This window comes from Engraulis encrasicolus, unplaced genomic scaffold (assembly GCF_034702125.1).
Source record: "Engraulis encrasicolus isolate BLACKSEA-1 unplaced genomic scaffold, IST_EnEncr_1.0 scaffold_116_np1212, whole genome shotgun sequence".
Classification (NCBI taxonomy): domain Eukaryota; kingdom Metazoa; phylum Chordata; class Actinopteri; order Clupeiformes; family Engraulidae; genus Engraulis; species Engraulis encrasicolus.
Window position 1 is genome coordinate 52,379 of NW_026944647.1, and position 7,269 is coordinate 59,647.

The window sequence follows — 7,269 nt, forward strand, 5'->3', positions numbered from 1 at the left end:
ATAAATAAGCGTGGGTGCTAGTGTGGAAACTGATACAGTGGTCAATGCCCTCAGAAAGAGGTAGGGCCTACCTGTGAATAAGATGAAACTTTTACCATCTCTAATCTTTATCAGATCATTATAATAGGAGATGCACACTTGATTTAATTTAATAGTGAGTAACAACTTGTATAGCAGGATCACCCACCCCCACATGGGCTGTTAATTCAATTATGCAGACAATGTAAAGGCAGTGTGAACATTTATTTACAACAGCATCAAGAGTATTCCATAGGAACATATTTATTGAAGACAAATATTGTAGTGAAAGAATGACGGCAATAACAATCTCTGCAACTGTCTTTTCTTTTTTTCCAGCTGCTTCAAGTCCAACAGTGATTCCCGTGTTGTCGTGCATATCCATGCTGAGTTCCTTGATGACGAAGGACACTACACCGGGGATTCAGACTGCAGTACGCATGAACCTCAACACAAGGCTTGCTGTGACCTCTTTATCTGGCTGGCTCGTCTGTGAACTGCACCAACGCCAACATTGCCTCAGTCTGCTTTGCAGGGTTCCCAAAGACCTTGTCCAGAATGACTTCCATGAACATGAACATGACCTTTTCACACAAAACATACAGAAAAAAGCACACATATTGTTTAGAATTCTAATTCTCCTATTTTGTAGACTTAATGTGCTATTGAAGTAACGCCATTAAAACATGTTATGTCAAATTGAGTTGAATTGAATGCATTCTTTTGAAAACTTACCAAAAGGTTGGCTTAATCTTTTGATGGTTGATGCACTATCCCTTCTTGGTCTTGGCAATTTTGAAGAAAGGTACACCTCCTGCAGGTAGTCATAGGGCCGGTTGTTCGTTTGAATTTTCATTGTAGAGGAGAGCCATCTGTAAGTACAACAGACAATTTGTGAACAGATTATACATTTTATGGTAAAGCAAATATAGAAATATCATTCACAACAGAAGTTTTCAGGGGGCCTAGTGAAGGGATCCACGCCATTATCCAAACTCATGTCCACTACTTGTGCTTGTGGCCTGATTCCCACCATCCGTGGAGAAAATAATTCAGTTTCCCTGTTATATGCAGTCAGCCTAGGCACAACAACTTTTGTGGGACTTTCCCCCATTCAACATTATGTATCTTGCAATGTCATCTCAAGGCCACAAGCAACACAAGGAAGGACAGGAGTTAGTGGAAAGAACATGGTAGGTGTTTCTTGCCATTTAAAGCAAACAACTTGATGATCCACAATGATCCAATGATCCACAATAAGGCTCTCAAACTCAAAGACAAGTGAGTCAGAACAGGCAGAAATGGCATGGAAACACTTCAAAATGTTATTAGTCACATGTTTTTTTTTAATAATTTAAAAAGCGGATGGCTTGAGGAAAAAAACTTGCGCAGTCTCTCTAATCTGCATTTTTCACTGGTCAGTAAACCAAAATGTTGTAGGCCTATAAGATGCCGTCATCTTCCCCGGGTATTTCAGTGTAATTTCTGATGTGGCTCAGTAGACCTGCATAGTGTTGACATATTTCTGATTCCAATCAATGACTGCACCATACCCTGATACAGTTTTATTACCTGTTAAATGTTTTGACCTGTAACTTACATAGTGGAATGACTAATCATCACACATTAAGGGAAAAAATGAATGAACCGTTTTGAAGCTACACAACAGTAGCTACGTTGGAAATACAGTAGGCTACATACATTTACTCCATGGCTGGGGCAGCAATGTCTTCAAGGATAACTGGTGTGGCTGTAGTCCAGGTGGCAATGCAGTCTGTCTGGCAGGCAGCATCCATGAACCATATGTCTGAACGTGTACACTTATTGTGGTGGCCTGTGAAGACAAAAAACACTCAATGAGATTCAGAAATACCCAATGCACTAATATGCACCCACCCACCCATTATGCCACATCATGTTCTGCATAGTTAGAAGACATTGTGAGGGACAAAAGAGTGAGTCTTCTAAACGAAAGCACACATGTTTGCATTACTGCCCCAGTAACCAGCTTTGTTCACAATTTCAAGTGGGCACACAAAGGAAATAGGAGGAATCCATGGTATAACATTATGATAACTATTAGGTTATTTCACACGTTATAAGAGGGTAGTGGGTAAATGAATGTAGTACTGACAACTACAACACATAGGCCCTATTGCTATCAGCGAGTGTCTGCATGCACTCACTAACACTGATGTAACAGCACTGGGTGTTAGTGATTGTAAGCTTATACATTCATAACAACTGCCATTAGGCATTGTGTCGGTGGTTGCGAGCAGGGATATTCACAGTTGCGATTCTCACCCTGACGTCAAAATCGGACACACGGCAGTCGAGTTTGAGCCTGGCTAAGGGTATTGGTAAACTCCATAGAATTAATACATTGTATTAGTTCTATGGGTAAACTCAACGAGACGCAGATAATCTCGTGGTTCGAAATCCGAGCATTTGATAAACTGACGACGTGACGAGCCAAGACTGACTGCTCAAAACTGTGCTACAAGCAAGCCAAGGAGGGTGTCAAGGGTAGACAGCAAGTTACGTTGCTACTGTAAACACTCAAACCAGGCACATAGCCATGACCCCATCGCGTAACCCACACAACAGTGTGCAAAAACCCTTGCGATACAGTAGTTACACATGCATCATGAAAATAATAATCTGGTTAAAAAATACAGTACTTTAGGCATTGCGATTCCACGATAGCAAAACGACAACAATTCACGGTGTCTTCTTACACTCAATGACAACTGTTGATGGAAACATCCTGATAGCACTGGAGTAATTTCCCAGCGGTAGCCAAAATGGTTCAAAAATGTGCATGTCCCTCTTGAAAAGTGAACGAAAGCTACATTGATTTATGGTTTCGAGGTCAGAGCAGAGATTACACCGGGTGTTAATGTTATACTTCACAGTCATTTTCCAGACTAAACTCAGTTGATCAGAGCGTAATGCTTGCTTTTGGTGTGTTTGTAGGGCAGAGTAGGCTACCAGTAGCCTACCATGGTTCAGGAAATTGTTCGTGCTAGCTGCACATAGCCAAGATAGCCTTTATAATGGGTGACACCCGCGTAGCATAGCAAAATTAAGTAATCTGGTCATGTGTTTAAATTTACACCGGGAACGTTATACTTCACAGTCAGACTAAACTCAGTTGATCAGAGAGTAATGCTTGCTTTTGGTGTGTTTGTAGCGCAGAGTACCATTGGTCCAGGAAATTGTTCGTGCTAGCTGCACATAGCCAAGATAGCTATTGCAACGCTAATGGGTGGCACCCATAGCATAGCAAAATGAAGTAATCTGGTCATTAACACTATTTATAATCCATTCACTTACTTGTTCGGAGCTTGCGGATCCTGCAGGGAGACCTGGTACGGATCCATGTCATGCTGTGCGAACCTGGCCCTGTACTGTCCCAAATTGTGGAAACACTCGTCCCGAAAATGCTTCCCACAAACAACGCCTTCGGTAGTTTCGTTGGCAAATTATTTGGGTAAATAAAACCAAGCCACTGTGTCTTCAGGGGCTCTACCATATGCAGTGAAAACAGGCTTTTCCCCATATTATCACATCCTCCATGTTTCAGTTGCTTAGGCGCCGCCATTTTTCTTGTCTGTTGAACTTGCTCTTCTCTGCTGATGTGATGGGCGGGCAATCCATAGTGGGTGGAAACAGTGTCTAGCTCTATTGGTGGATCCCAGAAACAGGGCGTTGATCATTTTTCCCTCTGCTACGTAGAGAAGGGAAGGCCCAATCAGCGCGCCACCTGGACGCGCCTTTTTTCAAATCTTGACCGAATGCAGGACAGCTCAGTAATGTACTTATGAAAATGTTAACCCCTGGGGTGACTTAAGGAGGCCACAGGAACTCATTTTAAGGTCTAAAAACCTTACAAAGTGAAGATTTCATGCCATGGGACCTTTAAACACCAGCCAACTGGCCCAATGCTAATGAATTTTAAGTTTTGCTGGTAGAAAAGACCAATTTACTAGCCACTTTGACCCATTAGGGAGTGTGTGTTTGGCTATATGAGGGAAGGTCCGTTAGATATTCTAAATGTCCGGTATTCTGCAATGCAGCCGGCCACTTGTCCGGCCAGTAAGAATTCTAGCGTGATCTAGCGTCAATCACATCTCACCATGGCTGAAGTGCCCTTGAGCAAGGCACCTAACTTCACATTGCTCCAGGGTTTGTAACATTTTCCTGGACAAAAATGTCTGCCAATAGTGATACAGTATAATGGAATGCAATAATACACACTGTCCCTACCTTCAGAAACAGCGTGTCATCCGCATCCATGGCCTCCTCTATGGTGCTGATGGCGTTCATTAGGGAGGCCATGTCACCAGACAGTTTGTCCACGGTGTCCTTCATCTTGCGGCTTTTCTGGTCCTCCTACTCCTTCAGGACGATCACATAGGAACTGGTGGATCTTCTCAAACTCCGCTTTCACCAGACGCTCCGCGTGCTAGGACTGCTTCTGCTCACACAAGACACATGATTTTACACAATCATCTTAGTAGTTGACATATTCATATTGTGACTTCACAAATACTGGGAATACTTGTGCATGTAGTGTACAATGGCAATGTAACAAAGCCTTTAAAAAATACCTTACTAGAAAGTTTCTCATGCACACCAGAAACGTCGTGCCTACCAGAAACTACAATCTCAGGTGCGCAGGGGAAAGTGACGCGCACGTGTGAACCAGAAAGTTTTCAGGCGGGCATAAGAACGTTTCTGGTGTGCACGAGAAACCCTATGTTTATTTGTTTTAACTCATTCATGTCAGTAGAATGTATAACTTAATGCATGATTTGACGCTGTGTCTTTCCATTACAAAGAACCTAACTCTCTCATCATTTAAACCCCTCAGCTTATCCTTGAAGGACCTCAGTAAAAAAAAACCACGCATCATCATCATGAGAAAACATACAGTGATACAGTGTAGACTCAAAACTGAAGCGCTGTCTTGGAAATGGTCAACATTGAGAAGACGACAGCCGTACACTTTGATGTCTTCCTGATATTTCATTAAAACCAACCAGCTTTAACGTGAAGGCAGATGGTTCAAAATTATAATGTTCATAAGTATATAAAAAAACATTCTCTCTCTCTCTCTCTCTCTCTCTCTCATTACGGTCCTCCGCGGCCTCCTTAGTGGAGCAGGTGACATGATCTTCATGCTCCTCTCTCACACACTGCTCACACACCAGTTCCTGGTCCTGGTGCAGAACAGCAGTATCCTCTCACTGTTCACATCGCGCCCAAGCGCAGGGGTTGAGAGCTGCGGACACTCACATCACAGATGCCTTGTGTCTTTTGTGTGTGTTAACAAAGTGCAAAAAAGGAGTGATGACATGGAGGTCCACTAAGCTTAAGTTATAGTATATATTTTTGGTACTGCTGGTGCACCATGCGCAAACACAAAAAAGTAAATTCGAGTCATTCAGTTCGAGAGCAACACATCAAAATACTAGAAGTAGGCCTACTAGCATCTACTCCGCCTCGGCCAGGTTTCAGCAGCGAATGGGACAATCTTGTATTCAGAGCTGCCCCCTCAAATGAGTGTGTTTACCACCATAGAACACTTTCTCGGCCTACACACGAAATTCGAATGGACACGCTATAAAATGTGTATATATCATCCAACTTAATCAGTTATGCACCTGGCAAGTTGACAAGTCCTGACAACATATTCTTGAAATGTGTTGGTCTGCATGTGACACCACCACAGTAGGCATAATGCCTGACTTGCTAACCCATAAGCAAATCAGGAGAAAAGCAAGAACTAATATAGACAACTATGCTGCCCTCGGTCTGCGTTACTGGTGCAGAACAAGACAGCTAGCGAACAGTTCAAGAGAAGGCAAGCTGAAGTGTAACTGTGTCCTTTTATTTTCTTTCTTTCATTTCCTTACTGACTTTTCTCTTGCACTTTCACTTTGTACACTTGCACTTCCAATCTCAATACATCTCTTAACACTTCTCTTTACTGTAAAACTGTTAACAGAAAACGAAATAAACATACAACAGTTTCACTTACTTCAACATTTGCACGACACACAAATCTACAAGCAACCCAGCGATCTATTTTCAGTCAACACAACGTGGCCTAGCTTAGCTAAGTAGAATCTGACTAGCCACACTTTACAGGAAAGAGAACATCACTTCTTGAGGCAAATATATAGAAATAAACATCAAAATATCAATGCAATTTCGTTACAAACAACATCCATCACAAAATGATTACTTACAGACTAATATTGTCCAAGGCTCAAGTGTGAAAATATATAAATTGCGGGAGAGATGAAGTCTGTGTCTTAACGACAGAAAACACTTGAAAACACTGGAAACTAACCAGGAAGTAGATTTGCGCTGAAGGCGCAGTACCGCGAGAAAGTCCACTAGGTGGCGGTATTCACCATAAGATTTACGTGGGAGAAACTCGGGCATGGAATTAAATGGAATGGGCAGAACAACAATTTTGGAACAAGCACATTGGAAACACGGTCTTTTCCGGACATCAGCTACTCTTAAATTTTCTGAAGGGACAGGTTGACGTAGCAATGGTGCGTGCCCACAGACGTGCACTAGCACTACATGATCAAACCCAAGTGTTTGATGATCACATCGTTATGACTCACCTACATTGATGGAGGTTGCAAAGATGACAAATAACTTTCCTCCTGGCAAACTAACCACGTCATTTAATCCTTTTGATTGATAATGGTTGGCATTGTTGTATGGTATTTCGCGCTAATGTTTGAACTCCCTCAGGTCAATCAAAATAATAAAACAGCTTTTGTGAATGGTTTGGAGACCAATTGACTTACACGACGGGAGACAATGTGAGGAAGTACAAAACCTCACGTAGGTTATTGCATTTTCCCGAACAGACCACAAAAAAACAGAGACAAAAAACCTCAGGGAAAACCTGGACGTGCGGCAACACCGCTCAGAGAAATATGCATTTAGCCTGTCTTAATAGCTAGATACCAAATGGCTGCCATTACAAGTTCAGAATAGCCAACCAAAACGGCAAGGTTTCCCCTCATAATCGACTAAGTAATGATAAAAAAAACATCCATTATACACATATATTAACGCATTATGAATACAAGTAGGCAGATACAATAATAACCATCCAGGTAAAATAGCTGCAGATAAAACAGTAACACACTTTGGGGTAAACAAAATAGGCCTGCTTACCTCGTGGATACTAGTTAGTTATTAGTCTAGTTCTATTAA

At 42.0% G+C, this 7,269-nt stretch overlaps 1 long non-coding RNA gene across 1 annotated transcript; it reads right to left on the reverse strand.

Annotated features, from left to right (window-relative positions):
* Window positions 1-224: 224 nt before the first annotated feature.
* On the reverse strand, window positions 225-1,850 carry LOC134442114 (uncharacterized). Its single transcript, XR_010033308.1, has 2 exons — window positions 1,720-1,850; window positions 225-890 (listed from the first exon to the last, which is right to left on the reverse strand). It is a non-coding gene; the product is annotated as an uncharacterized LOC134442114 (long non-coding RNA).
* Window positions 1,851-7,269: the final 5,419 nt, after the last annotated feature.